This window comes from Tachypleus tridentatus, unplaced genomic scaffold, assembly GCF_004210375.1.
Source record: "Tachypleus tridentatus isolate NWPU-2018 unplaced genomic scaffold, ASM421037v1 Hic_cluster_2, whole genome shotgun sequence".
NCBI classification, from domain to species: Eukaryota; Metazoa; Arthropoda; class Merostomata; order Xiphosura; family Limulidae; genus Tachypleus; species Tachypleus tridentatus.
The window spans coordinates 22527377-22545998 of record NW_027467782.1 but is presented as its reverse complement, the minus strand read 5'-3'; the positions used below and the strand labels follow the sequence as shown (position 1 = coordinate 22545998).

At 32.2% G+C, this 18622-nt stretch overlaps 2 long non-coding RNA genes across 7 annotated transcripts in view; one reads left to right on the top strand and one right to left on the bottom strand.

The window, feature by feature from the left end:
• The window catches only part of LOC143243394 (uncharacterized), a 68264-nt gene that overhangs the window by 41898 nt on the left and 7744 nt on the right, over positions 1–18622 (bottom strand). For 2 of the 5 annotated variants that reach the window (XR_013024441.1, XR_013024443.1), the window contains exon 1: positions 374–720. This is a non-coding gene — a long non-coding RNA (uncharacterized LOC143243394). Of the gene's footprint in view, positions 1–373; positions 801–6210; positions 6348–18622 lie in introns of those variants that run through there. The other 3 variants (XR_013024445.1, XR_013024446.1, XR_013024444.1) reach the window with 3 other exon arrangements.
• Positions 11885–17579, top strand: LOC143242737 (uncharacterized). Of its 2 annotated transcripts, none has more exons than XR_013023189.1 (4): positions 11885–12225; positions 14037–14175; positions 14721–14885; positions 15665–17579. It is a non-coding gene; the product is annotated as an uncharacterized LOC143242737 (long non-coding RNA). The 2 variants fall into 2 exon arrangements; XR_013023190.1 differs by having other exon boundaries at positions 11890–12225; positions 14762–14885.

Sequence of the window (18622 nt, the reverse complement as noted above, 5' to 3'; positions counted from 1 at the left end):
CTTTCAGCTATGAGGGCGTTACTATTTTACGGTCAATCTCAGTATTTGTTAATAATGGAGTAGCCCAAGAATTGGCGATGGGTGATGATGACTAGCTACCTTCCCTCTTGTCTTACACTGCTAATTCAAGGACGGCTACTGCAGATTGCCTTTGTGTAGCTTTGCGCGAAATTCAAAAATCAAACATATTAAACAATAATAACCTTTAGAAAGTTGACAATTACTTATATATGTATACATATATATATTTACAATTTAAGCGGATAAATAACATAGAAAAAGGAACGTGTATTATATTATTTGAACTCTTTACCAGTAAAGTTATTCTACTTTAGGGAATTCAGTTAGTTTCATTAGTTCCTGAGTTACTTACTTTAAAAGATCATCGAACAGGAACTTATGTAGTTTCTTCAGCTATACTTCACCTTTTTAGATTGTCAAATATGATGACGTCATAGTATCACCAAAGGGTATTTTGTAGAATTACCATGTCATAACAGCCTGTCATAGCCTTCTGTCAAAGTGCCCTCTGGTGGGTTTAACTAGCTACCAACAGGTATCCAACAAGCTCAGGACATTTATACTTATTTTTTTAAATTATACAGTGAGAAACCAACTAACTGCTTTAAATCCTATTTAACACTATTAATAACACACTATTTACAATCCAATTAAGATAATCACCTAGACACAGTTTTATGAATTCATTCTCACTGATATATAAATAAGTACATAATTATATACTTATGTTATAAGGAGAAATATATAGTTATATAACAGAAAATCAGCTGGTTTTCCATCACATTTATTTTGTTAGACAATATAACAAGGGTACAACTGGTTTTCCAAACACACGTTATCAGACTAGATAAATATCTCACCATTCTCTTCAAGATATTTAACTCATTATACAACTCAATATGAAACAGTTATATTAACTTCGAATCACAAAAGGTGTAAGGATATATAACAGAAATCAAACAAACCATCTTTGATTAATTGCTGTTCACTTACCGTTTCAAACTTTATAATTAGTTTCTTCACTTATTATGATACTTAATATGTTTATATGTAATGAATCGTATCCACTGTCTGGTAAGTTTTCTTTACAACACAAAAATATTGACAGAAATTTTTACAAAGTTTTCTTTACTGGATTTTCAGTGTGAATTTTATATGTGAATAACAACAACATTTCGATGACAAACATTGAACGCTGTAGCCACTGATCACGATGTTTTTCGCAAACTTGATAACAATTCTTTTATTCAGAAATGCTAACGTTTTGATGATCAAATATTATTATAATCCTATATTAAAACATTTGTTTTTATTTTGACAAATTACTTTTCTGTTAGTTCAAAAACAAAATACTGTATACAGTGTATACTGCAGTGAAGATTTGAGAGTGTGTGTATATTTTCTTCTAACAGCCACATCGAGCTATCTGCTGAGCCCACCGAGGTGAATCTAACCCCTGGTTTTAGCATTGTAAATCCGTAGACGTACCGATGTACAAGCGGGAAGCTGTTTTGGTAGACATGGCGTTTTAATTAAATATCTTTAGGTTTTCTTGGTAATGATGTGAAGCACACATGTGTATGAACAAACATATGATACCAATATGTATCATATTGATAAATCACATGGGTGATTTCGATTTATCAATTATATATTGATATATATATCAATACATATGATACCAATATGTTTGTTTGTTATTCAATTTCGCGGAAAGTTCGAGATGGCTTCTAGCGCTTGCTGTTCCTAATTTTGAAATAATATACTAAAGGAAACACAGTTATCAAATACCATTTGTCTGAATGTTTGATCCCATCTTGAAACTGTGTAAGGGGATTGACCGTTATATTAAAATCCCTAACTTGACCACTATTTTTCTTCTTACTAGAAACCCATAATACACTCGAAGTAAAGTTTGTTTGTTTCTTTTTCAAATTCAAGCAAAGCTACACGAGGACTATCTGTGCTAGCCGTCCCTAAATTAGCAGTGTAAGACAAGAGGAAAGGCAGCTCGTCATCACCACCCACCGCCAACTCTTGGGCTACTCTTTGACCAACAAATAGTGGGATTGACCGTCACATTATAACGCCCCCAAGGCTGTAAGGGCAAACATGTTTGGCGCGACGGGGTTGCGAACTGGCGATCCTCAGATTACGAGTCGTACGCCTTAACACGCTTGGCCATATTTCTTATATTTACATAAAAACATATATACGACAGAGTGGTATTGTTTTGGTAAAATAGTTAACAATTCCATATATATATCTTTACTTTTACGAATTTTTTCCCCTCTTCTTTGAATGATAACATCACGTAGACATTCTATGTACTTAATATTATAACTAAAGTAAAAGTTATTATTTAAACACATATAAACAGAGGTAGTTTGTTTTTTAATTTTGCGCAAAGCTAAGTTATTATTTATTTTGTAAACTCTCATTATACATTATAAGTATTAGTGCTGACAGTTAAATTGAACTAAAAAAGATATGTATTGTGTACTATCTGTTGTCTTGATTTCTGTGATAAAAAGATTTACCTACAAAGCAACTTTTACTTTGCGTGTAACACTCTTGAGTAACACAAAAACTAAATTTGATGAAAGAGCAGAAATATATTAAACCTATAGTTTAAAACTTTCAGGCTCAATCCTGGTTCGAGATTTTCATTTCACTGCAAAACTTCTCTGAGCAATTATCATATGATCTGAAAGGACAAAAACATATGAAGATAAACAGTCATACAAATTATCTTTAAATTTCTTGTTAACTTAAAAGAAACAAAGTATCACTGTGTGTTATCACTAGACCACAGTCTCACTGATGTTTGTCAACAGAAACACTGTCTCACTAATGGTTATCACTATAAACACAGTCTCACTAATGGTTGTCGCTAGAAACACAGTCTCACTGGTGTTTGTCACTAGAAACACAGTTTCACTGATGATTATCACTAGGAACACAGTCTGATTGATGGTTGTCACTAGAAACACAGTTTCACTGATGGTTGTCACTAAAAACACAGGTAGTGATGCCAACTCTCTTTGAAAACCAGATCTGGATTAGCCATGAACAAAGGACTCCTCTTGAAAGAGTTTTTGCAAACAAATGTCAATAAGCTAATCCAGCGGAACGTTTATGAATAAATAATTTATATGAAAACTAAACACTAAACAGTCATAACATAGATGTAGATCTTTTAACTCTAACAAGTTAAAATGAGTATAGGACAGTATATTCATTAAATATTAATGGTTTAAGAACAGGTACAAGGAATCTTGCTGTTTTATAACTGTGCGTTCTGATTGCAGAAGGTATAGGGCATAATGAGAGATTCTGTTCATGAACCTTGAATGGGAATGTCTGTCGGTGTTTGGGTAAGAAAGGTTCGTACCCTGGAGGGTCAGGTTCTCTGTGACCTCTTTCTCCTCCCCGTACAAAAGTTCTTGACGGATTGCCATTTATAATTGTAGAACTGAATATTATTTTGATCCTTTTCAGAGCAATGTCCATGTATTGTGGCTGATGGACAATACGTCACATTCTGTAACACTGAATGTTACACTGATGGTTGTCAACAGAAACACAGTCTCACTGATGGTTGTCAACAGAAACACAGTCTCACTGATGGTTATCACTAGAAACACAGTGTCAGTGATGGTTATCAATAGAAACACAGTCTCATTGATGGCTCATCACTAGAATAATTATGAATAATTATTGTGGCAATAATTATGAGTTTTTTAACTCAACTTCTAAATATGGGAAAAGAACAGCTAGTTACGTATTTATCAATTTATTATTTAGCTTACAATAGAGAGAACAAAGTGATAAGCAGAAATCATTTGATAATATATCCACGAGAAGAGACTTGTTATACAACATTATTTACACTTTTTTATTATATATTTGTTTCGTCTGATGAGATATAAATATATTTATCTGAGTATCCAATAACTGAAATAATTTTGACTGTATTTTGATACACTTGAATGTCATTGTGTTAAAAGTTTTTGAAACTGTGATTTCATGATTTCCAAATTTGAAGAGCAATTTTGTTCTTTGAAAATGTTTTCGTGTTTTATATCTATTAAATTTTTTTTTTCAAATGTATAAAATACAAACTGTTCTTTCAAAGTTTATGAACACTGGAAGTGAGTGTTTTTATTGGAAGATTAATTTTTGTTGTTGTTTTGTGTCCCTGATGTTTCAGTGTGAGATAGAAACTCATTCCTCTGACACTTTTATGAATTTGATAAACGTTTTTTTCCAGACAATCTATGTAATTTGTAGTCCTAGGTTTATATTTTGTATAAATAATAATAATTATGATTCATCTGAAAGTTAAGGTTCTCACGTCAAGTTTGAAAGATGATAAGATAACTTTTCAATGCTCTGTGATCTTATGTTGGCCATATTTCTTATATTTACATAAAAACATATATATGACAGAGTGGTATTGTTTTGGTAAAATAGTTAACAATTCCATATATATATATTTACTTTTACGAAATTTTTCCCCTCTTCTTTGAATGATAACATCACGTAGACATTCTATGTACCTAATATTATAACCAAAGTAAAAGTTATTATTTAAACACATATAAACAGAGATAGTTTTTTTTTTTTAATTTTGCGCAAAGCTACACGAGGGCTATTTGTGTTTGGCCATGTCGGGCCTCAAGGAAGGAGATTTGAGGTGACGATTAAATAGAGAACCTCAGTCAACAACCCTAGCGAATAACACTAGAAAAAAATCAACAACAAAATACTATAAAATCCAACATCATTGGACAATAAACCTAATAATTCTTACTAATACAAGAGTAAAACCGCTTTAAACCGACACAAAGTAAAATAATTTTATATCTAACCTTGTAACTTTTATTAAATATTGTTGTGTGTTATAATTTGAAGTTGACACTTCTAAATTATAACATGTAAATGATTAACCGTGTTTCAATAGTCTGGGTGGGGATAACCCAGATATCCTATTGTGTGGGTTTCTGCTTAATTCTAAACAAATAAACATATCGCTTCTACACAATACTGTATGCGTGTGTGTTTTTTTCTTATAGGAATGTCGCTTCGGGTTATATGCTGATTACACCGAGGGGAATGAAGCCTCTGATTTTAGATTTGTAAATCCATAGACTTACCACTGTATTCAGGGAGAGAATGCATTACTCTATGTAATATATATCACAAATCATCAATTCTTTATAGCATTAAAAAACCACCGTTTATAAAAAAAAACTCTAAGCTTGAAATTAAAATATCTAATGTTTATACGTAAATATAAATATAGATCTAAACAAACAAGAGTCGTACGGCAATTGTATTAACAATCTGGAACCACATTATACAAGCTAAAGACAGATCGAACGTGGTCTGTATAAGTGAGATACCTTACATTCTTAGGTTTAGACATTTAAAAGAAAACATTGTATTCGTGAGGTTGATTTGACGAAGAGCATCATCTTTACTTTTAACATTGTTGACTCCTAAAACAGAATAACCACATTTTGCATAACTCTAACCAACTCATTCAAATGAGCTTAACCAAAAATATCCCCAGGCTGAACTGAATTATTTAGTGCGGGATTTAGGTCTTTCAAATAAAAATGTCAAATTGCATAAAATCTGTAGCTTGCAGACAAAACCCGACTTCAGATTTAAAATCAACACACTCAAATTGACTATAGAAAGGTATTTTTTTAAATGCAACAAAATGAGTATTCCCCAGTGTAATTAAAGTAAAACAATACATGAGGCACTGAACAACTAAATTTGAAGAGAGAAAATAAAAAAGTATTGATATACCTCATGATAGGTATTTAATCCTACAAAATGTTTATTAAGGTTGCATTACCCTTAAAAAACAAACAAATGACATGCATATGTTCTGATCCGTAAAGAAAAAAGTTCGGGTTATCAGTTTGTGTGCGAGAGAAATTCTGGTATCGCAAACGTGATTTTCTAAATTACGAGTAGCCTCATGAAGTCTGCGGTTAAAGCATAAATAAAACTGCAAATGCAAATAGTACTTTAAAATACTGTTTACCTATAAAGCAAGATAAAAAAACAAATATATTTAAAACACATGTTGAGACGGTAGTCTTATATTTTGCCGTGATCAAACAAGTTAAATTGTTTTAGCTGTATCGCACGAAAATATTTCAAACTCACCAAGAATGGCGGATGTGATGACGTACAAAGGTTTGATTTCCTATCACCTTTTGGTAAACGTTTAAAACTTTCAGGCTCAATCCTGGTTCGAGATTTTCATCTCACTGCAAAACTTCTCTGAGCAATTATCATATGATCTGAAAGGACAAAAACATAGGAAGATAAACAGTCATACAAATTATCTTTAAATTTCTTGTTAACTTAAAAGTAGTTTCAAAGATTTAGAGAATATGTAAACTGTGTCAAACTTAAAATGTCAACGGTAGTGCTGATATAAAACTTTTATTAACAGGATATTATTATTTTTCGTTTTACCTTTCACCATTTGGTTCCACTTCCAAGTAGTTCATTATTAAATATGAAGCTTTCAATTTTACGATTTCCAATTCACTGTGCGACTGATTAGTCCTCGCCACATGAACGAGCGACATTTAAAAGTGGAGGGTAATTTACGACTTCGTTAACATCATAATCTACTATATAACGTTAGAAAATTAAGATTTATTTTAAAATGTGCTTTACATACTTATTTCTTCTTTTGTTTGCTGAATTTCGTACAAAGCTGCTTGAGGGCTTCCAGCGCTATCTGTCTATAATTTAGGAATGACAGAGTAGAAATTGAAGTCAACATAACAGATTAGCAACTCTTGGCCAGTAAAACGACGAGCATGTTCAACAATACAATTCGAACCAGCGACCTAAATGTTGGGAGTTGTCGAGTGCCCTAACCATCAGGCCATGCTTGTCCCTGTATGATATCTAAGGTACTGTAAATTGCTGAGGTGATATCTTGTAATGTTTACAGAAATATATCAGTGTTAATATTTAGCGATCCATGAAATTATGGAAATCTACATTTGAGTTGCGTTTGTTTTGTAATTAAATGATAATTAGGTATTGATGTAACACTTGTATGGTAACCCAGAGAATTATCCCAGAAAGATAGAACAAAATAAATAGTTTTTCTTGAAAAGATTTAGGAAAGACTGAAGTCCTGTGATCTCAAACATTATTCTCATGATTTTAGCCAAGACTTTGCACTTGTTAAATCAACACGTTTTTAGATTGTATTGTTTGTTTGTTTGTTTTGAATTTCGCGCAAAGCTCCTCGAGGGTCATTTGTGCTAGCTGTCCCTAATTTAACAGTGTGAGACAAGAAGGAAGGCAGCTAGTCATCACCACCCACTGCCGACTCTTAGGCTATTCTTGTACAAACGCATAGTGGGATTGATCGTCACTTATAACACCTCCACGACTGAAAAGGCGAGCATGTTTGGTGCGATGGGGATGCGAACCCGCGACCGTCAGATAACGAGTCGCACGCCTTAACCCACCTGGCCATTCTGGGTCTCCTACAATAGCAGCTATAACTGAGGGCAACTGGGTAAGGTAATGTTGTATAGTTGAATGTGGAAACATACTGCTTACTGCTATATTTACCTTATAATTAATATTAAAGGAAAAAATATCACACGTGTCATTTACTGTCTTATTTTTACATTTTTCACTTGTAACATAAGCAGGAAGAATTAAAAGTATATTTGGATTTCAATCTTTAAACCATAAAAATCAAATACTTTAATTCGAAAAATTACTTCAATAAAGACAGAAACAAATAATAGCTACAAAATCGTTTGTTTACGAGTTAAACCAAGAAGACATTACCTAAAGTTTCCTTGAATATTCGTAGAGACGCCATTCCCAAAGGTTATATATTTTTAAACCTACTCTTAATTTGGTCGAATGTAACTTTAAAAAGTGGGCTTTGTTTTCCTGTATTGCATTACTGCACGTCGAAGACCAAGACCAACAAACCCTCACATGATCTCATACTGTGATATGAAGTATAGGTTCAAATCCTGTATCGAACTCGTTCCAAAAACATAAATTTGTGTTACCATCGTAACTGAAGCAAGTTTTGAATAGATTGATCTCTGAAAAATAAAGAACTAAGGAAAAACTTTATCCGTTTAGTTATAGAATATCATTGTGACCTCTTTACTGACGTTTTTAATTGGCTAACAACACCATACATAACAACATTTTCATCATCCACTAAAGATAAAAACTCGTGTATATGACAGATTCTGGTAATGGGGTGTGTTGGTTCTGTCGGACGTAAGCCTATTTTCCTTTAAAAATAAAAAGAACACGTAAAATTTATAATAAAAACAGTGATAAATCCTAACACCTTCTTTTTTAGTTAATGAATATACTGGTAACCCAATTAAGAAATTAATTGTCTGAACCTATATACGAACATGTTAATGTATGTACGGCGGAGGTGTAGAGGAGGTTCATGAGACTCTGTGTATAAGCTCTGGACTGGAGAAGAACTAAAGTCCCTGAAAATAAACGAGGCACAGCATCTCTAATACCAAAGTTCTGTCAGAGTCACAAAGCAGAGACCCAAAATGTAGGTTCGATCGAATAAGAGCACGATATATCTTTAGCATAGAACATCTATCTGCTCCCAAAATGATGGAAGGATTGTTTTGTTTGTTTGTTTTGGAATTTCGCACAAAGCTACTCGAGGGCTATCTGTGCTAGCCGTCCCTAATTTAGCAGTGTAAGACTAGAGGGAAGGCAGCTAGTCATCACCACCCACCGCCAACTCTTGGGCTACTCTTTTACCAACGAATAGTGGGATTGACCGTCACATTATACACCCCCACGGCTGGGAGGGCGAGCATGTTTAGCGCGACGCGGGCGCGAACCCGCGACCCTCGGATTACGAGTCGCACGCCATGCCGGGCCTGGTGGTGGAAGGAGGATGCAGAGAATGTTCAGTGCTCTTGTACGTTTTACTCGTAGCTTCTTGATGTGTATTATAAAGGTCAGCTTACGGTCAAAGAGGAGTCCCAAAAATTTTGTCTTAGAAACCACAGGAAGCACAACTTCACCAAGACTGTATCGATACGTCTTGTGTATGTCTCTAGCATCTTGAAAATTCTCAGTATGCGTTATAAGTATTAGTGCTGACAGTTAAATTGAACAAAGATGAGCATTATGTAGTACCTGTACTCTTCATTTCTGTGATAAAAATATTTACCTGCAAATTAATTTTTATATTACATGTAACACTCTTGAATAACAAAAGAAACTAACAATGGTAAAAGAGCAGAAATATATTAAAGTTATAGTTTTGGAAGCGTGTGTCTAGGACATCTGAGAACATCGATCAAGCTCCTTTCAACTATTAAATCTCCACTCTTGTCTAGAAAGCATAAACAATGCATTCCCGATGCCAAAAAGCACAGTTAAGTACCCCAAGTGAAAATTACATTTTGCCTCGAGGGCATTTTAGGATCAAAGTTCGGCCTTTCTATTTGATATAGGTTAACTAAAATTGGGGAGAAGATCTTCTCGTGATTTACGGCGCTTCCACACATGGTTCTGCACAAAGCAGTTTTTCCGTGTTCATTGAGTTAAAAACTCATGTTTTATTTTCTCAATCATTAAATAACTTTTCGTAACTATTTCTGTATTTAATTAATTGAACCACCAGAAATATAAACAAAGTTCATAAAAGACTGACGTAAAACAACTTACCATGAAAACATAAAGAGGAATGTATGTCTTTGGCATTTTGTAAACTCTCATTATACGTTATAAGTATTAGTGCTGACAGTTAAATTGAACTAAAAAAGATATGTATTGTGTACTATCTGTTGTCTTGATTTCTGTGATAAAAAGATTTACCTACAAAGCAACTTGTACTTTGCGTGTAACACTCTTGAGTAATACAAAAACTAAATTTGATAAAATAGCAGAAATATATTAAACCTATAGTTTGGAAGCGTGTGTCTACGACATTTGATCAAGCTCCTTCAAACTATGAAATCTACACTCTTGTCTAGAAAGCATGAACAATGCATTCCCAATGCGTAATTGCACAGTTAAGTGCCCCAAATCAAAATTACATTTTGCCTCGAGGGCAGTTCAGGGTGTAAGTTCGGCCTTTCCTTTTGATATAGGTTAGCAAAATTAGGAAGAAGACTGTCTCGTGGTTTATGACGCTTCCATATATGTCACTGCATAAAGATTTTGGTCAGCAGTGTAATATTGAAGATGTATATTTTTGGTAAATCCAATATCAAGAATTAATTTGGTGATATTTTCTGATCTTACTATTTATTTTAAGCACATGGAGTGCATATCTGTATCTATGTGTCCGAAATAATAAATACATTGTGTCACTACCTATTTATTGGCACAAACAAAAATCTATAAAAAAAATTCCCACTTTGGTATTCTAAATTCAGACAATTATAAAAATAACTACGATACGTACGACAAACATTTGTTTATCAAAGAACAGAATTTTGAAGTACTGTCTTTGTTGCAAGAACTCGACTTTCACTGGTACTAAATCTGAACGTTTGATTATATCTTTATTGATGTAATAAGTATATTATTTAAGTATATTTATAAAATATACTTTTGAGGAATGCAGTTAAAAAATCTGTTGATTTTTAAATAAACGGTACCATACTTAATAGATCAAAAATAGTATTTGTGTTATCACAATCAGAGCAGTTTTCCTCTCCATTAATTACCGTAAAAAAGAATATTTTTCTCTTGGAAAATAGTGCCTTTTCCTATTTTTTAGTACAACGCTTTTTAAAACAGTAGTTAGTTTACAGTAACTGCCTCGCCTCTCACAGGTTGCAGAGTAAAGTGAATATTTCTTTCTAGTTGTCTGACTTTTTTTCTTCTCATTTAAAGAACATAATTCATTTTTATAAAATGACCTTATGTGAATATACAATTAAAATATTTAAACAAAACTTTATACCTACAAATTGGACTAGTCGAAATACCCGTGGAATGCGAGGTGAGTAATTATTTGCTGTCACATTTTGTTCTTTCTTCTCAAAGTTCGGCCGCTTAATTTAATATCTCGTCTCTATAGTTACTATGTACAAATATTCAGTAATATTATGGTTCCATTTTATTGTTGTCTTTCTTCACATTGGTTGGAAGTGTAACAATACTCTTGACTAAATTGTTGTAATGAAATAAGGCCCAGCATGGGCAAGCGTGTTAAGGCGTGCGACTCGTAATCTGAGGGTCGCGGGTTCGCATCCCCGTCGCGCCAAACATGCTCGCCCTTTCAGCCGTGGGGGCGTTATAATGTAACGATCAATCCCACTTTTCGTTGGTAAAAGAGTAGCGCAAGAGTTGGCGGTGGGTGGTAATGACTAGCTGCCTTCCGTCTAGTCTTGCACTCCTAAATTAGGGACGGCTAGCACAGATAGCCCTCGAGTAGCTTTGTGCGAAATTCCAAAAAAAACAACAACAAACATCAACAGTGGTGTCACTGGTTGCTTGTAGATATAGCACCTTCTCAAGATCGTACAGATAGCTTAGTAATTTTCGTATGAACCATCGGTAAAACCCTGGGTAGTGATGACAAGTGTCTTTTAAAAGCCAGATCTGGATAAGCGGCTAAATCTCGAAGAAAATGAAACAAAATGAAGCATGACGTCATAGCTGAAACTGTTCCAAATTTGAAACTTTGTGATGCAATTAGATGCAGTATCAGTTGTTTCAATTTCAATGTATGTTTATATGAAGTATAATTATATTCGTAACAATTGGTAATTGTTATGTTAGGTTAGATTTGTTGTAGTTTAATAAGATAAGCATGGTACCAATGAGCTATGACATACAAGTGTATGACGTCATGTTTTATTTCGTTCAAGAGTTAGACGCAGATATAATAATTGTGTTAACCGTAACGGAGGATACATTTTAAGTAGTTTAAATATTAATGAGGCAGTTTTCAAAATAAGATATTGTATTTGTAACTGTATACGTTATTTTTTTATTTTTTAGTCATCACTGGTTAGAATGTGCTCTCTTGAAGGCGTGGAAGTGAAAGATGGTACAGAAAATGTTTGGTATGCTTTTCAATAGGCAGTCAGTGCTGTAGGCCTCTATGTTACACAAGGTGATATCATCTGGGAAGTGTACAAGGAGTTTGATGATACCTTTCTTGGTACTCTACAAGTAAGTGTATAAATTTTGTACACAAAAGATCTAGTATTATAAAGAGTTTATTACAATCATTATTGCTTACTTAAATGCTACAAAGCTGTCCAGGATGGTAAGAAAAACAATATCACATTGGGTTAACATTGCCATAACTTCTTGCCAGTTGAGATGTGTAATAATTAATTATGAATTTTACACACAACTTTGCAGAATATGTTGACTTCTGACAGTGTTAATTTCTGAGTTGTAAATATGTTCTTATGAACAGTTTTATGTTTGTATAATTACAGTTGTATCATTCTTTAGTTTCTTTAATATTTGAAATTATTCATTCTAATTTTTATTTTAGGTAAGCTTTATAGTTATGCAATGAACCAACATGTGTGTATAGTCTTTATTTACATAAGAAAATGAAAAGTAATTTATTATGTCACATTAACAATTATTTAAACAAGTATTCAAACATCCCAATATCTCTATACCATAGTTGTATCTGTAGGGCTGTCAAATGATAACTTTTTGTGAACAGTATTGTCAGTGGATATTTATACTAACTATTAATTGTGATGTGATCTGAATAATGAGTAAAATTTTTGTGAAAACTATAATCATGTTTTTTAAATGATTAGGTTTTATTCCATTGATACTATATAGATATGAAAGTAAGACAGTTTTATGTGCCTGTTAATCAAACACAGTGTAAAATACACTGAATACATCATAAAAATATATCAATAAATAACTTTATTAAATTCATTCAGAAATAGATTTTAGATTAATCAATTCAACACACTTGGTACTTATTTTCAGCTAACACTGATTACATAGTTTAGTGTACAGGAAGAATTAAAAAAATAGATAGTACAAGTAATTACAGTAGAACTATAACATAATATTATCATAATTCATTGTAACTGTTCTGTGTTTTAAGAAAAGTATCTGAAACTTAAAGATTTATTTGTAAATAGTAATAATATATATACATGTGTAATGTATTAGAATTGAATGTGATTGTATTATATACAAAATACTGGTCCTCTAGAACACAAGAAAAATAGTTGCACTTATTAAAAGTCAGTTATATACTATTTTATATCAGCTGTGGTTGTACAATATGCACTGATTTGTGTATTAAAAATTACTGCACTGTAACATAGTCAACACTTTGGATGTTTAACTAAGTTGGAAACTTATAATCTGTTAAACTACTCAACACTTTGTGTTATATTACTTTCATTGTTTAATTTACCTGTAACTACACTGCTAGTAACTTTACTAACAAAATGAATTAAATCGGCTACAGAATTCTTACGGAGTAGATCGTATGAGTTATGATCAAGTGATTTCAAAGACTGTCCTTATTACTAGTAAGGTGATTTATATAAAAATAACAGTTAATGATAAACATTTAAAATTTTGTAATTAAAATTCTCTGTTACATATGTATACATATATATATCTTATCTGTGGTAATAGAGGGTAAAAGGGATCCTGGATAATACAAAACAAAGAAAACTTGTATATCTGTGTATTTCTTAGCAAGATGAAAGTACTAGAAATGTAGTTTGACCTGATATTCAGTCTGACAGATTTCACAATATTCATTTAAATTATCCTTTTGTTTTATTTGAGTTTTTGAATGGTAGAACACAGAATGTAAAAACTAGTTCTGAAGTTTTGTATAACAACTTGTGAGATTCTCAGGATTCTTTTAAAAGATAAACTGGATAATTTGTCCATGGATGACTGAGTTAACTATAGCTTCTTGTAAAAAGATAATACTTAACCATATTGAAATCTCTCTTTTTTTTCTTGTTTGCCTGTAGGACACCCAGTTGAAAATCCCTTCCATTTCTTTCTCTACTCATGAACAAGTTATCTGAAACTGTCTGTGGTCTGTCATCTTGTGGATCAACTATATTTTAGCCTTAGAACAGTGGAAACAACCTTATTGTAAGGTCAAAGGTCAGTAATACATATATATATATATATATATATATATATAAAAGTTATAAGCTAATAAGTTTTACATGAAAAAGTAGAATAAATGTTGTAAGATTCAGCAAAAAATTAAAAAATGTACCTTATATAATTTTCTATGGATAATAACATCATATGTTTTATATGTGTCAGAATACAGTGTATCTTGGAATGTTTTTAATGTATTACTCTTCCCTGGAAATGCATCACTCATTGTGTCTTCATATTTGATAACTTAATGTTCTGGTAATCTTTACTTTTTTGTGGTTTACCTTTAATTGCATGACAGAGTTAAATATTGCTGGTATTGATTAAAATAAACTGAGTTAGCTACTATAATGCTTAAAACTCTGTGATGTTGAGAAAACCCACTTGTTGAGAAATATATATGCAAAAACGGCTCATTTGGGTTGAGAAAATATTTTATGTAGAAGAGCGAACAACCTTTCGACCTTCTACGTAAGATATTTTCGCAACCCAAACAAGCTTTTTTTTGCATATAAATGCCTAAAACTGTACACTTTATTTAGGAAAGACTCATGTATGTTAACAAATGATGTATCATATACAGTTTATAACACAAAATATACCAGAAAGTAATTGAGCCTTTCAGGCTGATTTCATCTAAGAAGAGGAGTTCAGATAGCTGTGTCTTACTCTGGATTATTTATGGAGAAGGTTAGACTAGAATAATAGTAAGTGTATAAAAGTTTTTATATACTGTACTTCTGATTATACTTTCCTGTTTGTTTGAGGTGATGTGATATCCTTTGGTATAAATATTGTTAGTTTTGTGTGATATACAGAAACTTTTTTGAACAAATAAATGACTGTAATATTGTCTGCTAGAATGAACAAGCACTAGAACATTGTTCAAAATGTATATAAACAAACATAATGTTACAAATTAACTTCAGAGTTTACTATCACTTAATAATTTAAAAAAGCAATTATTTAGTATACATATCATTTTTATATTATTTATAAAAAAGCTGATTGCTACTTTTATTGTTCATTCTTAGTTTGGCCTTGTTTAATTGTATATCCTTGCAATAATTGGGTAATGAGGTTTGTCACATTCACATGTAATTTGTTTTGTAAACGTCAATGATTTATGTTGATTTAAATGTTGTTTGATAAAACAGTAGTTAAAAAAGGAAGTTTAAAACAATAAAGTGTTGAAATTACATCTTCAGATCCCACATGTCTACTGACTGATACAGGTATCATGATAGTCATGTCAGTTTTTATAACTCAACAATAAAAATTTACTTATCACACAGTTTGTTATTAAGGCTCTTTTTAACTGCATTTGTATCAGGTCATCTCATAAGTACTGTCCGAAAATTTAATGCAGAAAGTGCATCATCATTTCTGTCTCTGTAGGATGCTTTAATGACTGAGATTATGTAGTAGGACATGTATAAAATTCTTCAGACAAATAAAAGAAATTAATTTAACTCTACTTTTTCAGAGCATTAATCAAATAAACCTTCATGAAGATGGATGTGTCTGAGGAGCACATTAGGCATATAATACTTTATGAGTTTAAAAAATCAATAGTGCAGCAGAAACTACATGGAAACATTCAAGGTGTTTAGGGTGTGGAGTCTCTCAATGAAAGAAAATGTCGAAGGTGGTTTCAGAAGTTCATATCGGGTGACTAAAGTGATGGTCCATGTTCAAGTCATCCTGTTGAGTTTAATGGTGACTTGCTGCTGGCAGCAACTTATGAAGATTGTGCTGTAACAGTTGAAGAACTAGAATAGAAGCTTAATTCAAACCATTTGACAGTTCACCATCATCTGTAACAGCTTGGAACGGTGTCAAAACTTGGAAAATGGGTTCCACATGATTTGACAGTAGCCAACCTTGGAGCAAGAGTGGACATTTGCACTTCTCTCCATGAACATACCTTGCTTTTTTTTGGACAGTTTAGTAACTGGAGATGAAAAATGTACATGTTATAAAAATGTTAAGTGTCTCAGACAATAGCTCAGTGTAGGTAAACTGGCTAAAGCACAGCCCATAATGGACCTCCACCTTAGGAAAGCCTTGTTAAGCATTTGGTAGGATATCTTTGGTGTGATCCACTTTGAGTTGCTGCCACTCAATCTAAAGATTACATCAGACTTCTGTTGGCAACAGTTAGAGCATTTGAATGTTGCACTGAAAAGAAAGAGGCCTGCTTTGGTCAGTCGTATATGTATTGTGTTACACCAGGATAATGCATGGCCCCATACAGCAAGGATCACATTTATAAAGATTGAAGAGATAGACTGGGAGAAACTTCCACATCCTCCTTATTTTCCAGTCCTTGCACCATCTGATTATCATCTGTACTGGATTAGTATGTGCTAAGAATTTGTCTCCAGTATATAAAATGGAACTTGTTGGTTTAAATAATAAGGAAGTTTTCATTGTTACTTAACACTGTGATGTGTGTGTTATTTTTGCTTATTTTAATCTTATATGGAAATACTTTTTGCCAGCAATCAGAACATAGAAACAAAACTGACAAGGAATAGTAGAGCCTTGGCAATATGTGTAAACATCTGTAATGAATGTTTTGAACTACACATATTTCATCTTCAACAAAAATCAATAAAATTAATTAATTAAACAATCTTTAGTATAAATATTAATATAATAATACAATGAACAGTGTTATACATATTAATATAAACATACAGTGTTTAGGAAGTTATAAAACTTTCAATTTACAAAGAAACAAATGTATGTGGGAGTGGGTTTGAATATCTACTGAGGTTTCAACTTTCATTTATAATATATATACTTTCTTTTATTATCAGTTTGTTATCATTACATCCATAAGTTATTACTAAAAAAATTTTATTAAGAAATGGGATATGATGATGACGTTTAATTGTAGAATATATAGGAAAGTTAAGTGTAGTTAGAATATTAACTACAGTTCTGTTAGAAACTTTCATGTGTTTCAAGGTATGTATTAATAAGTGATGGGAAGTTTTGTCTACGTAGGGAATCTTACAGTTACCATCTTAGTTGTTTATGATAAATAGGATTTTAGTGAATCAAGCAATAAAATACATTGTTTGTATAACCTTATTGTTACTGACTAATCATACAAATCACAGGCAGTTGAGAACCGCGAGTGATTTAGTAATTAATTTTATGTTACTGCAGAATATTTCAACTTGTATCATCTTTATGGTAACAGATACCCTGTTACCTTAAAGTTCAAAACACGACAAAATAAACGTTTAGTGGAATTAAAATATTTATAAAAATATAAGGTTTTATATAGAAAGTTTAATAACTTATACATTTTGTTTTAAAAATGGCAGACATTTATAATAGTTTTGTAAAATTTAGTTTTGTGAAAATAAAATAGTGTTTTCTTGGAACTGATATACAAATATATAATAAACACGTACACACAAACACTTGCTAGCACGCTGTTTGGCAACCTTTATCTCTAGACATCAATGTTTATATAGTAGTGGACATAGTAACAATAGAACAAACTTTTATATGAAAAATAAAAATAGCAAGTTAAAATAATAAATTTTAAATTATGGAAAACTTATTTCAGTTTAACAAAACTGGGAAGTCAGTTCATAGAATTTCTTATATCCTGAGACTGGTTATTTCCAGTTAGTATATTAACATTTAGATACTTTTCATGTTGTGGTAATTATAAGAACGCATAATTGAAAGCAAAGGAGAATATGTTATATGTTAGGCACATTACATATGTCATCTCAGGCGTTGAAGAGGCCTCTCGTCAAACACTAGCAACACAGTTACTACGTCAAAAGGTTTCTGATGTATTAACCAGTCAGTGAGACCCCAGCGTAATATCTACGGACTCACACCACTAAACGCAAACTATAACATCATACTTTAGACGAAACTTTGTATAAATCCAACCAAATATAAAAGAGAAACAAAAACGGAAGAGATAAATAAAACCAAATCACAAACCGCAGACGATATCCTGAGGAATTCCGATGTTTGTTTCATCGAGTTCTCTATATGTATTAACAACTTTCTCAGTTAGCGAATAAACAGTTAAACTGTTTCGATATATTTCACTGTAATTGTTTGTTTTGAATTTCGCGCAAAGTTACATGAGGGCTATCTGCACTAGCCGCCCCTAATTTAGCAGTGTAATTTGATAATGTAGGTCCGTAAACTTTTAGTTAAACCACCGAGGAACAAAGAGTGTAGTGTTCACTTATAGAAATAAAATAATCAGCCTTTTCTTTCTCCACTTATGTGCTATACCTTTTGTGAAGACAGTGTAATATTATTTTATATGTATCTACAAAACTAGTTTAGAATTAACGAACTTTCTTCTACAAGTACTAAATAAAGTTTTATTTTACAATTGAAGAAAACATTTTTGGGAAAGTACAAGACCTCTAGCAATAGAAAAGATAGATTG